Source organism: Mus caroli, chromosome 6 (genome assembly GCF_900094665.2).
Source record: "Mus caroli chromosome 6, CAROLI_EIJ_v1.1, whole genome shotgun sequence".
Taxonomy (NCBI): domain Eukaryota; kingdom Metazoa; phylum Chordata; class Mammalia; order Rodentia; family Muridae; genus Mus; species Mus caroli.
In genome coordinates this window covers 5,441,456-5,463,701 of record NC_034575.1, presented here as the reverse complement: position 1 = coordinate 5,463,701, position 22,246 = coordinate 5,441,456, and the positions used below count along the sequence as shown (strand labels likewise).

The 22,246-nt window shown below is 35.4% G+C and overlaps 1 protein-coding gene across 1 annotated transcript in view; it reads right to left on the bottom strand.

Annotated features, from left to right (window-relative positions):
• Nxph1 (neurexophilin 1) overlaps positions 1-22,246 on the bottom strand; it is a 296,218-nt gene that overhangs the window by 2,621 nt on the left and 271,351 nt on the right. The gene's annotated exons all lie outside the window — the stretch shown is intronic.

Below are 22,246 nucleotides of genomic sequence, written 5' to 3'. Positions count from 1 at the left end.
TTTCAGGGCTTAAAATGTGGTTTAAGAGAAGAGAAGTAAGCTAATATTCACTAGCAGGTAGATATTTGACAATCTGAAAAGCATATAAAGTTGGGAGATCACTTCCAGTGAGATTGTAAGAGTCACATTTGGAGGACATTCTCCAAGATCTCGCCTTTCCTTTGTGAAACAATTTCTCAAAGAGCCCAGGGATTCAAAGTAACCAGTTCCCTAATGGCTTCAAAGCAACAATTAGAACCACAATTTATAAATACAACCCAGAACCTACAGGAAGCAACAGCCAATGAAGGCAAACCATTGGACACATGGACTGACTCATTTGGCTGAGGTTGCTGAAGGAATTCCCCCTAGATGCCCATCGTAAAGCTAAGTTTCCCAATAAAGTCCTTTCTTAAACCCGAGTCTGATGACTAAGTGAGGTACATTAGGATGACTGCACATCAGCGTCTCATCTAAAAAGTTCTGAGAGTAAAAAAATAACTGCTAAAAAGCTCTCATAAGTGAGATGCATTAGGAATCAGAACTGTGTTCTAAACCAGGCCTACCTGTATCTGTAGACATATCCATCCTCTTGTTATGACACAGATCCCTACCAATGATATTCTTCTATCAGATGCTGATGGATAGAGTCTACACTACCTCCTGGACTCTATAAGCATAGTAGTCAGAGTTTATTCCCCAACCTGCCACTTCCTTAAGACAGCATATTGGTGTGGGACCATTCTCACAAATAGTCAAAGTTGTTTTATTTTAAAAACTGCTGACCTTAACAAATACTGTACTGATTTCCATGTGAGATAAAATATGATTTTCCAGTGGGTTTTTATCTCATGCCTTTAAAAAACCGAGGCTAAAACACTGGAGAAGCTAACACACACACATACACACACACACACATACACACACACACACACAAAAAAAACTAAAAAGCAAACAACAACAAAACTTTCAAGTTTAGAGTCTATATCCTGTTGTATGCTCTTTGCATCTCCAAGACTAGAGCTATGCAACCTATGCCAACCTGGACACATACAAGCAGACAGATAAATAGAGAGGATCATATTCTAAAAACAGGTTGTGTTGCAGAAAGAATAGACAGATAACAGTATGGGCATTTTCACACTTAAAGAAAGTTAAGGCCAGGCTTCTGTTCACTGCCATTCTTCAGACTGTTAATTTATCACCAAGCATACAAATCAAGACTCTAGTGTCATGAGAAATGGATCAGATAGAGCATTCCCATCGTAAGTAATGCAGGGGATTGGGAGAAGTGAATTTTTGCTGCCAAGTTTCTTTTAGAAGACATACTAACTCTTCTTTCTCCTGTCAGTCTTGTTCTGCCCTTACATTGGTTTCTCTATTCTCCCTCTACCCAAACTGTTTGCTATATTTTCTCCTCATTATTCAAGAATGGGTCAAATTCAAGAAGCATTCACAATTAATAACAGCAAAATTTTAACATAGACAAAATACTATGAGCTAAAGAAACAAATTAGAAGGCAAATATTATTTAATAGAATGGAATTAGGCATAGGAATGTGTATAAAATAAGTATAAAATTAATTTCCCAACAATTCCTTTGCCTAATTATATCAATTTATTATGGGCTAATATTAGTATCTCATATAAAGTGAAAATCATGATAGTTTCAGAGTTAATATTATCCAACATAATAATAAAATAATAGAACCAGTTAAATTTATTTTGATAATTCCCTAAATTAAATGCACTTCAAAGTATACTATCTTAGGATGAAGTGATAAATTCAATTATTGAGCCCTTGCCAGCAGATGTCCTGGATTCAGTACCCAGTAATGGGAGAAAAGGCATTAGTAAAGGTAGAAAAAGACATTTACAATGGTATGACACAGGCAGCTATTATAACCTATACTGTATGTAATTGGTGAGACTAGTAGTGATCCTTTAGTTTTTAGAATGTTTTTTGTGAGTATTTGCCTTTTATATTTCAATAACATCTACTTTGTAGATAAGCATTCAAATGTGTGCCTGCCTATACAAGGCTCATCTTTCTATAATTCTCTTAGAATAAAGAAAATAAATCCATATACTCTTCTCTGATTCTTTTCCTTAGAGTTAGATGTATTTCTATTGTTTGGCCAGCAAAAATAAATTCAAGCATGCACGGAGTGGCTTTCATGGCACTTTATCTCAGAATCAACAAAGGACAATAATGGGATATTTGTGTCATTCACTTGTTAACAAAGCTATCTTGAAGTTGTCCCAAGACAGAAGGGGAAAAAACACTTACCGTGCAATTTATCAACAGAAGATAGGGAATAAAAGGGGAAAATTGCAGAGGTGGGGCATATGACTAAAAGAAGAACCACTGTATCCATGATATGCTATAATTCTAATAAACAAACAAACCTCTTTTTGGACAGAACACCTATTGTTCATCTCTAAATTATATTCTGCACATCCATAGTGATTAGAAATATAGACCACGTGTATCTAAGACTAGGTTCTGTCCTAAAAACTCTTATGTGTAAATCTTATTTATTGTATAGGAATTTATTTTTTCCAATCTGGAAACTAGGAATTATTGCCCATATCTCTCACAGGGATAGTGTAAGGATTACATAGGAAACTTCATTCAAAGCACCAAGAAAAGTCTCCAGCATCGCCGCCATCAGTGTCAATAACTTATAATCATCACAATTTTACATGTGGCTTATGGACATGAGTGCTCATGGGGAATGTGATGGTATTTTCAAGTAGCAAAACTTTCTAAGAAAAAACCTGTCTTTAGCAGAGCTGTAAATGTAAACAACTTTTTAAACAATATAATTCTAAGAGTGAGAGACAATGGGCAAGATACATGCCAAAAGTTTTATGTGAGAAAGAATAAAATAGATTCTAGAAACCTGCTGTACAGAATTGTGACTCCAGCCAGCAAAATAGTATTAAATACTCACAAATTGGTTCAAAAGGCATCCAGAATGGGAAACATGTTCACCAAAAAAATTATAAAATATATCTTAGCAGACTTAAGAATGTATATTGGATCTAATAATTAAATGTGCTGAAATAGTTTTTAAAGGAGGGGGCACATTGTTTTCAAGTGAACGTGACAACCTAAGAAACATGGACAGTTAAGTAAGCAGTAAAAGTCCAAGTCACAACGGATGAGTGTAATCTCCGCTATTAAATAGCTCAACCACCAAACTCAATAAATGGCTTTGCCTTAGGCCGTCGGGTGCAAAGCCTTAAGCAGTGAAATCAAGAAAATCTAGAGTGTGGCTTCCAAATCAAAACACTTTCCAGAAGTAACTGTCTGCCGTACCTTTATATGCTACACACTCTTGCTTTATCTTTCACTTAGTTGAGGAGAATAGGACAATATCTATGGGAGAATATCAATAATAAAATACGAAATTAAAAAAAAAGCCTTAACAATAGGTCTCTTGATGTCTTCAATATTAACTACTGTGATTTCTTTTGTCTTATGAATTCAATAGCTGTGGGATGAGACTCAGTTAATAAGAACTTCAGCAGAGAAAAGCAAAGATAAACAGTGCATGAATGGTTCTTGATCGCAAGGATTTCACAGTCTAATCTGAGGATCAGCATTGTGATGCTACCAGCAGCACGTGTAATAGTCTGAAAGATGCACAGTTTAAAAGCAGCATGGATGTAACACAGGAGATGATCCTACGATCTGGAAGATTACATTGTTTTGATTTTTACACAGTAGATAATGAGCTAAATGGATTCTTCTATACATGTGGAGAATAATGTAGAAAAACATCAAAGCCCAGACAGGAACATGACAAAGGATGACATGGAAAATAGTCTCCTACCATGTCACTGTAACTTGAGTATCTCCTCTCTCTGTCTATCCCTGACCTCCCTAGAAACTGCCATCTACTTACTCCCTTCCTGAGTTCAAACTTTTATGTTCCACTCATAATGAAACAAAGCCAAGTAAGATCCCCATCAAAACCAGAGATGAATGTGTAAGGAACTACATGTATTATTAGATAGTTTGATGCAGACATTCCATGATGCAAGTGTATATGTGCGTGCGTATAGATGCATCAATATGCCTACACCATACTTTGGTACACCACAGTAGATTCACTCTTTTATTTGTCTACAGGATGGAGATTAGGAAGAGAGAGACCACAGGAGGAAAATCTTGTTTCTGGACTCTAGGAACTTTGTCAGCTACATAGGTGGTCCATACAGGAGACCACCTCCATATTATGGATGCTTTACTATTAAATTTAATTTTAATCTAGGTCATAGAGAATTATTGAGATTGGGTTTGGCTTTGTTTTTCAGGTTGGTAATCCTGGAACTAGAAAAATCAACCACTAGGCATCGAAAGCAGATTGGTAAAGGAAAATCTTGAGAGCTGAGAGGCTAGTTAAATTATTAATTGCAAGATTTGTTGAGGAAATCAGGAAGAAGTGAAAGAAAGGGGGAAAGAGAAAGACATGAATTTAACCAATGTTTCACAGATAGAAATAAATCAATTTCATACTTTATATTTTTAACATTTATTATTTTGAGACAGAGTCTCACTACATAGCTCAGGCTTGAACTCATAATCAGGATCCTGTTTCTACATCGGGAGTGTTGAAATTATTGTGGGCCACCAAGTCTGACTGAATTTGATTATTTACTGATGAAAGGGAAACACAAAAAGGCTGAAAAATAATGAACTTTCTTATATTGTAAAGAGTGCCAATCTAACAATTATCTGAGATACAAGATTAAATCTCATAGAAGCATCTACAAATAATTATTGCTGTCCAACTGGAATGTCAAGACATGGATCTGAGGGGGTAAGAACTCAGCGAGTTACAAAAATCAAAGCATTCTGAAAATCTTCTTTTGAAATATTTTTCTTATAACGTTACAAAGAAAACCTGAAATGTTTGCTGATTTTTCTCTTCCAAATAATGATAATGATGTCTAGAAGGTATGTTTGTCTGTGTGCCATCCATTTAAATGTTTTAAAGTATGTTCATTTTTAAGACTATGCATCTTGAAGAACATAAGCATTAAGCACAGAGACAGAGTGTGGTTCTGAAATGAAATATTTATATCTGAGGCAGGAGCCTTGAATGGAAATATGAAGGAAACAACGACCAATGCAAGTGAAGTGTGGCCATTTAAGACTAGTTCTGTCTTGGTTGATCCGTCTTTATATGTCATATGGCCAAGCTTTTAAAATTTTCTCATTATTGACTTCCTATCATGCCAAAGTGCTATTGCAGAATTATTGAAAAGCAATATGTTTTTTATGAAATAAACCATCCTTCAACTTCCCTCCCTGAACTACATTTCAGGCCTTCTGTAAAAGAGGTCCTACAAACACTCATATTTCCACAGTTATTAAATCTAATGAGATGCCGCTTAACTTTCATCAGCTTCAACACTGTACTGTTGATCTATTACTATTGGATATAGATACAAATAATCCTACATCTACCTTGAAATTTTATTTTTACTGTATCGTGTTGGAGTGCTTGAAACCAAAAAGAAAAAAAAAATTGAGACAACTTGATACTTAAGCAATATTGCTGATGAGTGAGAAACTAATCACCAAATAACCAGCTGTATGATTACAAATTAATTTTGTCACTTTATGATTAATGTGCTGAATATCTACTTCAGAACATCAGGTAATTCTAGTTACAGGAACACTTTATCTTTGGCATTATAATTAGCATCTTACATATAGTATTGCATTTTATTTAAGCCATATGCACACATACACAAACATTTGAGCTTACTAATAGAGTTTTAAAGTTCATATGATAAAACAACTACTTAATTATCCCCCAAGATAAAATCACTATTTTAAACATCCTGACATCCCAGTCCCTTCTCTGACATGAAAATTTAGATTATCTTAGTGTATAGGCTGTGTATAGGCTTTTTATAGAAAAAGTTTGTGTAAGATAAACTACAGGTTGATCTATACCTAAAAATATTTTCATTAGCCATGGACTTGCATTTGTTATAGATATTCATTCTTTTCGTATTTGTTTAGCTTCATTTTGATCTATTCATAAATTTAAGGCATTTATCTTTAAAAAGATGGATATTCTTGCATATGAAACTCATTTTCATAAAGTTCTCCCTCAACCATAACATGTTTACAGAACATACTTTCTACACTGTGGAGATGGGGATGCTTGGGGTATAAGAACCACTCGCTTAGTGTGTGATTAGTGTCCTTACAACTGTAGTTGCTTTAATAAAAACATCATTCATTTCTCAGTCACATGATCAAGATATGGGGGACGTGTAGCCCTCAAAGGCTTTCTTTTGAAACTTCAGGTGCTCCATTGCCAATATCTAGAACACCTGCATTATGCCTGATAAACTAGTGGAAATTGATTAGTGTCATAATGCATTAAAATATATCATTTTCTCTGTGTCAAAACTTGCAATGCAGTATCGCCTCACACTAGTTGAAGTAGTTCACATGAGGTTATGAAAAAAAAAAAAAAAAACCTACTAGTCAGATTGTGAATGAAAACAGCCATCATGGAAAGTAGAGATTTGTTTTAAGACATCAACTAGAACTACAATTTAATCCAGCAATCACATTAGTTGGTATGCATTTAAAAGAAATAAGATGAGTATCTCAAAGAGATATCTGAAATCTCATATGAAACCCATAACTGATTAGTGATACATGACACCCAGCTGCATGCTTATTTATGCATGAGCAGATTAAAACAGACAAAGACACACACACACACACGTAACAAGAGAACATGCAGAAGACATCCCATAAATTAAAGAACTCACTTATTGAAATACAATCACATACTCCATGCTCCAAAATAGATAAAAGAGTTGAATACTAGTTACCAGAGGATGTGACGGGAAAATGAGAGTCCACTTTCAACAGGTCCATACTATAATTTCCAAGTTATGGAATTCTAATAAACAGCATAGTGATTAATATTTATAAAATTGCAAATTTTAAGTAGACAAAAGACTAGTGTTTAGTGATCTCACCAAAAAGTGTTAACTATGTGAGATCAGGTTGTATTAAATTACTCACAGCAGCAATCTCTTTATAATGTAAGTATATGATATAACATCACATTTTTATACCTTGATTATGGACAATTTTTGTCATTTTTTGTCAATTATCTTTCAATAAAACTTGTCAGATAGCCTTCAATAGAACTAAAAGTAGATACATTTTAAAACTAAAAGTGAAACAAAATTTTGAGGAATAACCACAACAGAAATTATGAAATTTCCTCGAGTCTGCATCAGGCTTCAGAAGCAGACATGTTTCACAGTCTGCAGCAGGCAGGAGTAATTTCTGCAGGGATGAAGATCTTCTTTGAACCCAATCAATGCTGGGAGGGTGTGTGGCAAGGAAATCAAGAGAGTGGATGTTCTGATCAATCTTTATTAAGAACATAGATTGATATTAAGATTGGATAAATAAAGGCCTAAGCCATTAAGAAAGCACACATGCTAGGTTTGCCTACGTAGCCACTTCCAGATTGAAGCAGAAGAAACCGATGCTTGGACATCTGCCAGTAAAGGTTTACTTTCTTTTCTCTGCCTCTTGGAGCCAGTGCTTGGCTTCCTTGGTCACTTATTTCTACTCTTAGAATAGCCACTCTTCCCAGAGAATCAAGCAATCAGCTAGATGTGAACTGACAACTCTAAGATTATGAGCTAAGAAAAGAAAAAAAGAAAGAAAGAAAGAAAGAAAAACTATACATAAAGACAAACAAAACTTTCTTCTAACTTTCTTCTAAGTTAGGTTTTTTTTTTTTTACACATTTGTCATGGAGACAAAAAACTGACTAATACAGTGGCTTTGAATGAAGTATCATAGCTTTAATGTGAGTTCTTACATTTCATTATTAATATAATTTAGGGGTACTTTTTCAGTTATTAAATGCAGAGAACAGTTATAGAACCCATCCATTGAGTTTTTGTAAAGAATAAAAGGGTTTATGGCAAATATATAGGATCAAGCACAAGCCTATATATTTGGATTTATATTTGTCTCATTACACAAACTTTTAACAACTGGATAATTCTGAATAAAAACCAAAACAATAATTCCTCTTTAATAAACACATATACAGAACCTACTACCAAAGGAATAAACCAAGACAACCTGAACACATGTGAGAGAAACTCTACTGTTAGGTTATAAGACCATGAAAAAATGAGAACAAGATTTCAGACTACACACTGCTAAATTCATCCCATCTTCTGGAAAAAAAAAAGACACTTAGTCTTAGATGACTTAAACAAACTGAAATGGATATTTCATAGTTTAAACAATTCTCAGAGAAAGAGCAATCCAGTAAAGAAAGACCTTTCTGATAATGTTACACTGTAAGCAGGACAAAAGACTGACTTGTCCCCTAGTATATTCTATGTTGTCTTTAAGCCATTCATTCTCATCAGTTCGAAGATTTCCCAGTGGCCGTGTAAACCCATCCCATTCACCCTGTGGGAGATCACTCACTCCTAATACAGTACACCAAGTGCCCTGGGTGTTTCTGCAATAAGAGTTGACGCTAACGCATGTGTGAAAAAATTTAGATTTTTCTTTAATTCTGTTTTGTGCAAAACTCATAAGAATCATCTTTAAAATGTTCTGAGTGGATTAACACTTGGGCAGGGCATGATTTCTAGACAGCAGTGAAATGTTCCTGATAAGCGGCCTTTTCATCCTTTGAAAATGTTACCATTTCCACCACACTTCTTGTATACACATACACAGAAGTTTCTACATACTCTCATTAAATTGATGAGAAATTAATAATTATTAATCTACATAACCCTATTTAGCTATTCTCTCTAAATATAATTACAGATTATTCAGGTTTACACTGCCAAAGTTCTGTTCTCATTAATATATGTGTGAAAATTCACAGTGACAAAACAATTCAGAAAGATATGCCTAACTTCTTCTATGACATCTTTGTGAAATATGTACAGAGCATCTCATGTGAGGAACCCTAGGTACATAGTTATAATAATGAACAAATTGTTCCAAATAGTATAATGAAGGTCTATTTCTTCATTAATGCAAAGTCACTACTCATCATTTTTCAATATACATAAAATGGTTAAAAAATGTGCCAGTAAATCTAGGTTTTCCCTGGCAGAGGAGAACTGTACTCTATATATGTATAACTTCTATCTATCTGAATCAGTGATCAGAATTAATGACTACATGGCAAGGCCTGCTGTGTAGAAGCAAATGGATAAATCTGTGGATGCTTAAAGTAAAATAATGCACAGGTAGGTCTACCATGGACCACAGCAGGAAGTATTATTTTACACTCTAGTAGCATTTGCACGTGTTATGACATTCAAATATTCATGGGCTGGAAACCTTTTCTCCAACATATCCAGAGATGGTTGAATCTTAAAGAGGTAGACCTAGCAAGAGGTAATTATGTCATGGAGATTCCAAACTCAGAAACAAGTAATATACTTCTTAGGGGAGTGAGTGAGTTCTCACAGACTGGCTTAATTACCAGAAAACAGACTGTTATGAAAGGAGCCTCTTTGGGTCAGCTGCCCACTGTGTCCTCATGCATGTGTTGCTGCTGTGTAATTCTGTTCATGATTGACCCAGAATGAAGCCCTCACAAAGTGACCCAAGTTTGGACTTTTTAAGCTCCTTAATCATAAGCAAAATTAAACCCCTTTTCCTTATAAAACATTCAGTCTCAGGTATTTTGCTATAGCAACACAAAAAAGACCAAGTTGTGTTTCAACCTTTCAACAATGTGTATACACATATGCCAAGATGTATATGAGGACATATTTTCATAAAACATATTTATGTTAGTTAAATTTTGCTCTTTTATGGCTAATATGTTGTACAGCTTACCAGAAAATGAGTTGTAATGAAATGAACACATGTCATGCATGTGTAATGAAATGAACACATTTGACCTTTTCTACATGGTATATAAGAACATATTACGTTGAAATAATCACACAATTTATTAAATAGGGGTTGGAATCCATTATCAAATGGTGATATTGATAATGTATACAATATTCCTATGAAATGCCCTGTGATATTGAGAGATTGATTTGAAAACCTTTCCTTAGACAAAGGAAGACATTCTTTTAGCAAACTGAATAAAGGAATTGCCAGATCTGTGGTGTTTAAAACCTGGATTATCTCAAAAGAAGTTATTTATGGTCTCTTTCATACCACACTATAACGCACATACACTGCTGAGAGAGCATTCTTGGTGCATAGTGAATAAATCAACCAATCCAGAAAAACAAAATGGGGCAAATCTCCTGGGAGTGCAGACCCTCCAAATTCTGTAAATATTTCAGGGGCCAGGGGTTTTCCCCAAAGCAGGAGAGAGCTGACATACTCTGGCTGCATTTTCCAAGAAAAATAAAGCATAGCAGAAAGATGGCACACCTTACTTCCTCCTTTTAACAAGAGTTGGAAATCTGTGGTTTGGATTGTGTCAAAACTCTTGGTATTACCTAAATGAATATCTTTGGATTGTGCCTCAATAGAAAAAGAGTGAATTTTTACAAAGTATATTTACCCAACAGGACCATAATCCAATTAACTATTAAACATAGCTCTGGGAAGGCATTTATATGGAAATATTAACACATCTATGACAATACATGTGCCACACACATGAATATGCACACATGAATGAACATATACAACCTGTTTCTCTGGAAAACTCTGAGATACACTTCTATAAAAAAAATCTTAGCAATATTCATAGTACCCATAAACACAGCCTGAATATCTGAAAAGTAGCCTCAGAAACACGTATACATATGAATGAATCTGATCTCATTCTTTTCCAATAGTCTGAGCTAGACTGGACTTGTACAACTCTGTTTTCTGCTTCCATGTTTCTGATAGCATGGCATATGAAGTATCGTAATTAAGAACCAGGTGGTAAACTGGATGATATTTATGAAGAGATATCCTAAACAAAGAAAAAATAACATCTAGATTTAGAACCTTATAAGGAAAGCTAATCAGAAAGCTGATATGCTTGTAGTATAACAAAAAGAACAGAAAGTAGCACTTTATTTAAAAGGAACTTGAATAAAGCAATTGCACTAAGCCAAAGTATATCTCAATAATATATTAAAGGAAGAAATAGGTCATCAACAGAATGGCTTGAACAGAAGAACCCGAAGACAGTGAGAACTCTAGGAGAGGCTGAAACAAAGAGATCAGATAAATATTAATTTGTGGTAAGAGCTCAACAAATCTCTAGCTCTATCTTTAATGCACCCTAAAATAGGATAAATAAGAAAGATGAGATTTCAGGAGACATTCCTCCTCTGTATGACCCCCATATAACTGTCATTCTGACACATCATTAAGTTACCTCTCTTTAAGGAGCTGGATAAGGGTCCACTAGAGGGAGCAGCTGGGACACATGACAGCTGTCTCTGTTCATGGTGCTGGAAGTCAGACAATTGAGTCACCAATGGTCAGAAAGTTCATAGAACAAAGATGAACAAGAAACTTTATTCCCACGACTGGATGATACCATTTCAGAAAGCTACATCTTCTATGAACTGGAGAAAACAGTTAGGAAGTTTGTTGCTCAAAGAACTATTAGAAGCTTTAGTCACCTGAAAAAGCTCTTATGAGTTTGTATAGCTTCTAAAGCATTGTTTAAAGACAAAATATTTAAGTTTGTTTATATACTGTAAGGCCCTCTAGGTCATTGGAACATATATCAGCATCTAGCATCATCTTAATCACATGGTTCTGGTTATATCAGTCATTTTCATATGTTCTCATTCTTCAAGTCACAGGACATTGCATAGGTTTCTTTTCGAATCCTTCTACCCATTCCTTTTTCTATAATAATTTTATATTCTCTAGATCAACTTAGGCCTCTAAATGAATCCATCAGTACTCCCATAACATTTTATAGCATTCCTTTGTAAATATACTACATATGTGAAGGAGGAAACACACATACACAGAAAATATAGAGAGACAGACAGACAGAAAGACAGACAGACATATTTCCATAGACTGTCATCTTCATTTGAGAGTCATCCCATGTGTTTCTATTGTTTTCTATTGTCCATTATTCAATCCACATACCAAACAGGTATTATACAGATATTCACTGGATGAATAAATATATGTTTGGGCAGAATGCCTATTCACATGCATCCACACCACTTTGCAAATGATATTTTCCCATAAGCAAATAGTAAGTTCACTTTCTGTACCAGATAGATATATGATGATGCAATCTTTCATGTGGGGTTTATCCAAGTCTCTAAACATGTAAAGTGATGAAAGGGAAAGGTTATCCACATTAACCAGTCAGAATTGTTACATTAAAATTTACAAATAAGTAAATTTTTATATTTTTAGTTTTTGAGATATAATTATAATTTTATTTCTTCACTTTCTTGCTCATTAACCCTCTTTTATACATCTCCTTTCTCTCAATTTCATACCATATTTTTTCATTAGTTGTTCTTGCTCTCATACACACACATTCCTAAATACATATGCATATTTTATTTTATTTCAAGAGATGAGTGAAAAGAAGTGAACATGCCTAAACCAACACAAAACAGCACTGTAAAAAAATGTGTGAGAAAAAAACATAGTGAAACAATCTGTTGGCCAACAAAAACAACACCAACAACAAAATAAAAAACTGGCATCATGCTCTGGGTTTTCATCTTTGAATTTCCAGAAATTTGATCCAAAAACAGTAATCAAAGAAATGCAAGTAAGAGTCAAACAGAACAGATTCCTTCAACATGAGTCTGTCAAACTTCCTGGAGATATTTTGCTTCTCAAATGGACATTTCTACTAGGAAATAATAATTTCCTTGAAGCAGGCAGTCAGGCATATGTTAGGTTATTTCCTTGAACAAATGCTCATTTGTTTGGGAAATGTAATCAGACTTTGAAATGTGAAGGAAAAAATCAAATTATGAATATGTTTCCAAATGTTTTAAATGATGCTAGAAAGGACCCATTAACAGCATGGATTAAAATGATATTAAAATGTGAATCTTGAAGCTTTTTTTGGCTTTATTCTATAAGGACAACAAATTATAAATAAAAGAAGGTTGGATGTGGTGTTTTTGCTTTGTGGCCACATAGTGAAAAATCCATGACTGTTAGAATAACAAAATATTTGAAGCTTAAAGACACTTTGGAAAGTATTTTATAACTTGAAAAGCTAATCATTATAGTTTTGAGCTTGTATGAGAAACCACAATGATTTAGAACAGATCAATTTGCGGTAAAGTTTTCTTAGCCTCCAACCCATTATTCGTGATGCAGAGGTTCCCTTATTGAAAGTCAGAGCTTAGAGTCTCCTTCAGGATTTAAATCAGCATGTCACATTAAGATAAGAAACTGACTCCTGTTCAAGGAGTCTCTTGATTCTGTGGAAGAAGAGAATGTTTGAAATTCAGTAACATTTGTCAACTCTGATTCAATAGGATGATAGCTTAAGGCTCTGCAACATCACAAGGTTCTCTAGGCTTGATTATGGTTTGGGCATTTTCAGGCCTAGGTCTAAACTCTAAACTGTGACCCTTGACCACTATGAGGGGGAAAAAAATCAAACAAGGCCCATTGTCACTGGTCTTTAATTAAATAAAAGATAAGACAGAGCAATTATTCTTCACAATGTGATAGGAAGGCTATTCAGTATCTCTTGTGCAAATATTATGTCCATTTTCAGAACATTTAGTTTTGAAAAAAAAAGGAAAGTCAAAATAAAAGGCATATTGTATTTTCTCTTCCTACCTAGCAAAATATAAAGTCTAAAAATCTACTAACATTTTTTTAATTTTTCAAAAATCACTTCCATGAAATTGTTTTTTATGTTATTTTTTTCTGTAACTCAAGTCACGCCACAGGTGTGGATTAAAGGCTTTGTTTTAAATTACATGTATGAGTATTTTGCCTTTGTGTATGTATGTGTGTGTGTCTATGTGTCTGTGTATTGCATTCATGTCTTGCTAAGGAGACAAGGCAATGGCATCAGACAAATATGGTCTATAGTTACATGGTTTTGAGCCAACACATGCATTCTGGAAATCAAACCATAGTCTTCAAGATGAACAACAAATGTTTTCACTAACTGATCCATCTTTTTAACCACAGAAGTCTAACAGACTTCCCCAAGCATCACTGGCTATTAATATTCAATGCTATTAGTTATTCTCCAATAACAAGACACTATTGATAAAGACATTATGTACTTAGGTCATTAAATATGGACTATAAGTTTCTACCAGTGAAGAAAAGTAAACAACAGTCAGTCTAACACAGATATCAGACCTGTAAGCTGCATTATCAACATGCTTCTAAATACATCCACTATGCAATCGTGGCACAAATATTATAGGAGCAATTAATCATATTTCGATGGAATTTAAGACCTACCCATCATATAGACCTCATATATGATACCAATAATGAGGCAAGAACTTGAGACTAGAAAATAGCACAGGGTACTCATATCAGTTCTCCTGGATAAAAATATCAATAATGAAAGAATACTTTACATCTTCCTTTCTGCCACAAGCCTAAAATTCACTGATTTTCATCAGAAAAATGCTACAGGAAATCCAGAGATTCATGAGCTGAGATATATTATGAAGATTATGTGTGAATCAGTGAATTTGCCAGTAGGGATGGCAAAATATATGTAATGTTGAGTAACAGCCCCAAATGTATCACTACATTGTTTTTAGAAAAATTACATATATCATGATCTCATATAAATATATGATGGAATGAGATGACTGTGTTTTCCTCATGTTGGAAACTTGTTTTACTTGGCTAGACAGGACGTGCTTTTAAAAATGAAGCCCTCTTTCTTTATGTAACTTTAGTTCTTTAAAGAGATTGAAAGAGTAATTTGTCTTCACTTAAATTTCCGTGTTAAATAGTCTTTGTGTCTAAATGCTTGTAATGTTTTATTTTGATATAATTTCTCAGCTACAAGTAATTTCACATACCCTTTATGTGAATTAACCAATTACATTTACTTACTTACATAATACATTGTTGGTCTTCGATTCTCTTGCATGGATTCAGATATTCATGTATGTGTTTATTTCTGAGCCATTTCAAGAGTAAACCATACCCATCATGTTCATTCATCCTTATATAAGTCTTGAAGGGATTCTTAAGTAAATGATGCATGTTCCTATGTAACCACATTGTAGTTAACAAAATCAAAACATTTAACATTAGCATATTGCTGTGATTTAATATGAATCAAGTGCAAAAATGACATCTGTCAGGCTAGTGACCATCCTATGGTGATAATCATGATTGAGGATTTTAAGGGTCATGCATTTTCTGTCTCTGGGTGCCATGCTCCTTTGGCTGCCTTTTGTCTGTTTTTTTTTTTCTTTACAACTGTTAAGTAATTTCTAAAATGTTCCTCAGTTAGGGTTGCACTGCTGTGCATTGACAGTCACTTTAAATAAAAGAAGTTTCTAGAACTTTAGACTGTCCACAATGTTATCAGGGGGAAAAAGTATCTCTTAATCTGAGAGGTTAGGAAACAATATTAACAGAAACTGTAGAAAGAATTATTTTGTACTGTGTTAAATCATTGCCTTGCAAGTCATTTAGAATACTTAATATAATTTTACAGGCAATTAATCTACATTATACACAATTGCTTTATATTGATAATAAACTCATTAAAACTTGTCATTTTTGTGGTTTCCTTCTCTTCTTAGTTTAGTTAAATGAGGCTAATGCTTAACATTTTTACTAGCTGAATTCACTGAACTGATCTATCAATCTGATGCTGACACTAGATTCATGCATCATTTAATGACAGAGAGACATTCTGATGATAATATGTTTTCTTCATTGTGCAACTATAATGCAAGCCTATATAATGTCTACTGCCTTGACCTAGTTGGTTTCAGAATATAACTAAAAGCAGTGATGAAGGAATGAAGAAAAGAAAGACACATAGTCAAATATCCAGTAAGGCACATGCTCTTTTGGAGATGCAGCAACAGCTTGGAAGCTCAGCGTGTTTATTCTATATCATTGAGTGAGGAGATCAGTTTAGAGTATACAGATAACTAAAGAGGAAGAAGAAGAGGAGGACGAAATGGAAGAAGAGGAGAAAATAAGAGATAGAGGAGGAGGAAGAGATAGAAAAGGAGAAGGAGTAAAAGGGAGAGGAGGAAGCAGGCTAGTTAGCTTGGTAGGAAGTCCTTGTAGGGGAGTGCTTTCAGATTGCAACCAATGGTGAGGAAGAAGCTGTGGCTGAGTTTCTACATGCACTGGTTTTATCTAAAGCTCAGTGTTTGCAACATCTATATTAGGACCAGAAGAAGTCTTTGATATTCTTCTGAGCTTAACATAGGGAAGGTCTTGTCATTCTCATGGCCCTGAGGAATTGGGGTCCTTGGCATGATCATTCCCATGTCAACAGCACACAGAACTCTGTCCACTATCTACAATTCATCAGTGCCTCAATGTGATCCTTTGAAATCAGCAATGGTGAAATAGATGAGGTTGCTGCTAAAATAACATGGGAGACTCTTTTATGCCAAACATTTTTCATAAGTAGAAGTACTGTACTCAAAAATAATGATTAAATCATAGTGCAAGTGTTACGGTTAATCTTGACTGCCAACTTAATTACATTTGAAATTAACTAAGCAGTGTGGCCTGGGCAGCTCTATGAAGGAATTTCTTCAAAGGATTCAGTGAATGAAGAAGACCTTTCCTCAGATCAGGCACCTTGTTCCAATGGTGGCCCAGAAATAAATGTCTAAGGAAACCCAGAGCTGCCTTTGCCTGCCCACAACCATCCATGGTTATCAGCACATTCACCCTGTTGCTGTCTCCACATTGTTCTCAATAGAATCCAGATTGTCTACCCTCCAGACATGAAGACTAGGGGCTCTGCAGGAATTCTTCAAGCCCTCAGTACCAGATTCAGGATTCCAAGCTAACTGGCCTTGTCACCTATGGCAGCTACCAGGTTCTCAGTCTCTACAATATGTACACAATCAGCACTGGATAATGCAACCTACACTATGTAAGACACTCCAATAAACCTTTGTAATGCTTATTCATTCTATCCATTCCATTCCTCTGGAGAACCCTGGATAGCAGAAGTACATGCTTACCCAGTAAAATAACAAGTCACTTGGGAAAAAAAATCAAGTAACACATATCATATAGAGTTGAGTATACTACTCTTTTTCTGTGCCCAAGATTAAACTCAAAGAACAAGTTAATAATAACAAAGAGAAGAAAAGAGGCTCAGTGCCTAAGAGGCAGCTCTAAATTATGACCTGGTCCTTTTAACCTAAAATCAGAAGATAGTTCTATAGTACCAGAGAAATCAAGAAAATTAAGAAGGAAGAGAAGGAGAAGGTTAATTTATTCCCCATTAATGCTACCATTTAACAAGCATGTGCATGAAATGATACCCTCATAAATGGGCATATTTGGAAAATATACATTTCACCAAGAAAAGATGTCATCAGTCTTTCATGGATGTGGGATTCTGAATTCAAGCATGACCTTAACCACGATCCCCAAAGGAGCTAACAACTGGATCACATCATTCCTGTTACATTGTGTTCTCATACATATAGACAACTGCAGCCAGCAAGTACTACACAGTCAGATAGCAATGAATTCCAAGGTCATAACCTCTGAGAGAGAGATAGTCTTATTCTAAATAGAAACATCAACACCCTTATAATAGCATGACCTGGAGAATTAGAGATAATGTATATTAACTGATAGAAGGTAATCATTTAACTTCTACTGTTTAAGATGGCCATAGGGCCATGCCTCTCTCCTGGCTGCCTGAAAGAGATGGCCCTGAAGACATGACAGGTACATGGGAGAGTCGGCAGGCTAACCAACTCACCTATCACCCAGTCTCAGATCCAAGGCTTTGAGCTAGCCCATCCCAACTATGAGATGTCGGAGAGCATATGAAGGGCCAGTCCTGTAGACTTAAATGTACAGGATCTCCATGACCAGGTCAACAGCAGGATATCAGAGAGGAGTCTAAATGAGAATCCAGTATTGCTGATGTAGTAGAAACCATGGGTCTCCCTGACTTACTACAATGAACATTTGTAACTTAAGCTGTTTGGACAAAAGGCTATACTGTGGGAAACAACATGACACACAACAGCTTCCAGGGCAATATGTTTTATTCTTGTTGTTTCTTTGTTTGCTTTTTATTTTTAAATTTCTTTTGTGGGGGGAAAGTCCCAAGGGTGGAATGTAGATATGGACAGACTAGGCAATGAGTGAAATAGGGTGCATGATATGAAATTCACCAAGAATCAATAAAAATCATTATTAAAAAGGTGGCCATATGGTTCTTTGTAGATAACTCTGTATGTAAAACTTTCAGACCCATACTTCAAATTCGGTTAGCAAATATTGACCATTATCGGACAGTTCGGCATCATGGTTGAGTGCTGACCTTGGTTCCAGACTGCAGCCTTGCATCTAGACCCGTAAAGCAGATGCTGTTGTCCATGGGAATTGTTTAAAGGGTGAGTGGCCAAGTCATTCTGGCAGGAAAAATGCAGTTATCTTTTTGTGGTGGTTATCCTTCAAACAAAATTTTTATTAATAACCTTAGTTTTAGGATGTAAAATTATAACCACCCATGTAGAATTGGGGTGGTTTATCCTTTTTGAATAAAACAAGAATGAGAAATACCACTTGACATCTCTAAGGAGTTGTTCTAGCAGAGTCTTGAAATGTTTGATGAATGCTTACACCCCTTCCCATTAGTGTTGCAGAGAAATCTGTACTTTCTGTTATGGTAACACCTTTTGTTGGCCTGCAACCGTCACAGCCTTGGAAGAACTGGGCCATGAAGCTCTAGCTCTGTAACGAGGCCACATAGGCCATGACCTGACAGGGTATAAGCAGTCATTGTCTCCTATTAAATCGGAAATCTGCACTTTGCATATTTTAAAACAAGTATCCAGTTACCCTATAAGGTATAGCTGCCAAATGAATAATTAGGTTTTTAAGAGACTGTAAAGTGGACCAAAATGCTTTTCACTGTGCCAAAACCAAAGTCAATTCAGATTTTATTTCCTCTCCTCCCATGTTTTTATCCTCATTCTTTGGCACTCAGACCAAACATATTTCATCAACAAATAAATTTACTTCTCTTATACAGTATACAGTAGAAACCAAGGCTGGGTGGAGATGGTGTGGGAGCTAACACACTCAAGTTGTATATGGTTGATACCTAATATTGCTTTGATTGGTGAATGTGATTACAGAGAGATTTTATAAAATCCAAAATTGACTGAATGACCACTTTAATGTCAAAGCTCAAAAGAGAGATTCTTTTCTATTTAGAAAAGTAAGTGCCCTCCCTCCCCAACAGCTAGTGCTCCCTGGAGATGGCTAAGTGGCTCAACTCACAAAGCTTTAATGGAAGAGACACAAGTGACTTTAGAAAGATCTGGGAAGGGATTGAAATATAGCTGTAAAAAATATCCTATTAACTCTTGGCCTCCATTTTACATTTTGAGAAAGATTTTTAACTAAACTCTCAAAGCTCAATACCTATGATGTCATTAAACATTTTTCACTTCAGTGAATTGTAACTCAGGGACATTTGCAACTACTCTTTTCAGCAGGGGATTAAACTTTCTGGGAATAAATTAAATTGGGTTAAAATGTCTAACACAGTTTTCAGATGAGTGCTTTATTCGAGTAGCACAGAGACGTGTTAACTTTGAAATGAAACTCTAGTTAGGTAAACAACGTTTGTCAAGAACCAATTGCTCAGGTGCTATGCTGCTTTAAGCCTACTTTATTAATACTGGGCTATGATCTTCAATGCAGGTGCAGGAGAGAATTTTAAATGCAATTAAAACTGAGCTGGAAGGCCACATAACTGTATTTTAATCAGAAGTTGAGTTCAAGCCTGCTTTACATATAATATGTGCAAAGAAAGATATTTTTTCACATTCAGCTTGGCTGTGTAAATACTCAATTTTGAAAGACAGCAAATATATTTCAAGGAGAGAGGGAAAGGAAAGGCCGTGCCTCACCATGAGGGATGCTGTAAGCACTTGAAGACAGCTATTCTCAGGAATATATGAATACATTATTACATATTCATAGTTAGGATTTTAACACCTTGGCCTATCAAGTCAAAATTAAAATATAGTGGTGCAGACCTGTGAATATGAACATATGCATTCAATTTCTACATGTGTGTGCAAACAGATCTATATACATATGATCCATTTTTGAAATTGTATGGCCTAATATTTATTAGAAAAAAATATAATCCATTACTCTCAAAGTCATTTTACATTAAGCATGGAAACCATAACCACAAGAAGTTTGTCATTGTTCCATTACTAAACCATATTCACGGAGGGTAACAAAACAAGTTCATGACACACTCTATGAACCAGGAAGGAGCGAGCATTCCCCAGAAGTAGCATAACTGAACATTATTGTGGGTGATATCTCAGCAAACATTTCTCCTGGTTCTTTTGGCCCAGAAAATAAGGACATTTCAGTCTGGACTTTTGTTAGTTAAAAATATAATTAATTCTCCAATACCAAGTGGTCAACCCTCAAAGGATATGCATGCAAGCATCAATAAAGGGAGTCACCAGGTTCTATTTATACTCTTATGAGCATAAATACATATGCATGAATGTATATTTTTGAAGCAATAATAGTTAAAGAAAAAGACACCATGAACTTAAGAGGGATCAAGGGGAGGATATGAGAGGGCTAGAGGGAGAAAGGGAGAGGGGAAAAGACGTAATTACTTTTTAATTTAAAAATTTCAGATAAAAAGTAAAAGTTAAAAAGGAGGCTTTGATAGAAGTCCCTAGCTGGTGTTCAAAATCCTCATTAAACTAATGATTGAGTTTTAGGAGCCTCATCAATGTTGGTGAGATATCTCAGCAGGGAAAGGTCCTTGCTTTCAAGCCTGGTAGCCTGAGTTCAGTCTCCTGGCCCCATGTGGTAGAGAGAAAACCAACTTCTGCAGGTTGTGCCCTGACTTTCACAGACTGGAAAAGCACAGGACTGCACATAGGTGCGTGTGTATGCATGCACACACATTTGTGTGCAAGCAGACACGTTTGTGTGCACATGTTCATGCACACACATGGTATACACAAACCATAAACTAAAACACAATGTAAACTTTAAAGAGTCAAATGTATAAAATATAAAAAATGCGTGCATTTTCATGTGCATCATAGGAACAGTTTGTGATTCATGTAAGATCAGTTAGGGTTGTTTGTTTGTTTGTTTGTTTGCTTTTGCTTCTTTCTGCATGAGTGCGAGAGCTATCCTACAGTGGAGAATGCACATAATAAAATTCCCTACTTTTAAAGTCCAGATACATAGACAACAGCAAACTAACAAAGACCATTACCTTTGATGATGTTTCCTAAAGTGAGGTCTAGAAAATGAAATTAGTATGCCTGGAAACACCATTCATTCAAGAAAAAGATGCAGCAGGTCATGATCCCTCTGTTCACAGTGCTCTGCAAACCTACAAAGCAGAGGACAGATGCAGGACTGCAGACAGATGCAGGACCACAGCCTCTTGAGAAAGAAAAAAAATGGATGCATTTAAAATTCCATCAAAGATTACTTTTGCATGTTCATTCTTGGGACACAATTCAAAATGGTTGACAAATCAAGGGAAGATCTTCAGGCATCCAATGGTAGCCTGGAACCTTCTGCATAGAGGCTGAAGCATAGAGGGAGAGGAAAGGGAAAGGATCCTGGCATTAAAGCCAGAATCAAATGCCCAACAGAGGCAAAAGTATGCTAGTGACCCAGGACAGCAGGGCTTATCCACTCTCACACAGAATTCCAGTGCACACCACCTGAACATCTTCTCTGTACTATTTATTATTATTCCCCATTCACCAGCTAAGAACACAGACCTACAAACTAGTGTTTGTGTGTTTGTTTTGTTTTGTTTGATCCCTAATACCAGAAAATGTAGAAACTACAAACTATAAATATAAGTTAGATAGTTGAATTTCAGAAATCATTCATAGGCTCAAAAACTGAAAACTTGAGTCACACACATACACATGCACACCTCAATGTATTATATAAGCTTAGTTTATGGGTATTTTTGCTGGGTGGCATTTATAGCTCTCTTTGGCCATATGAAGTCCACAGGTCTTCAATTAAACAAGCCTCCATGATTAAATGTATATTCAT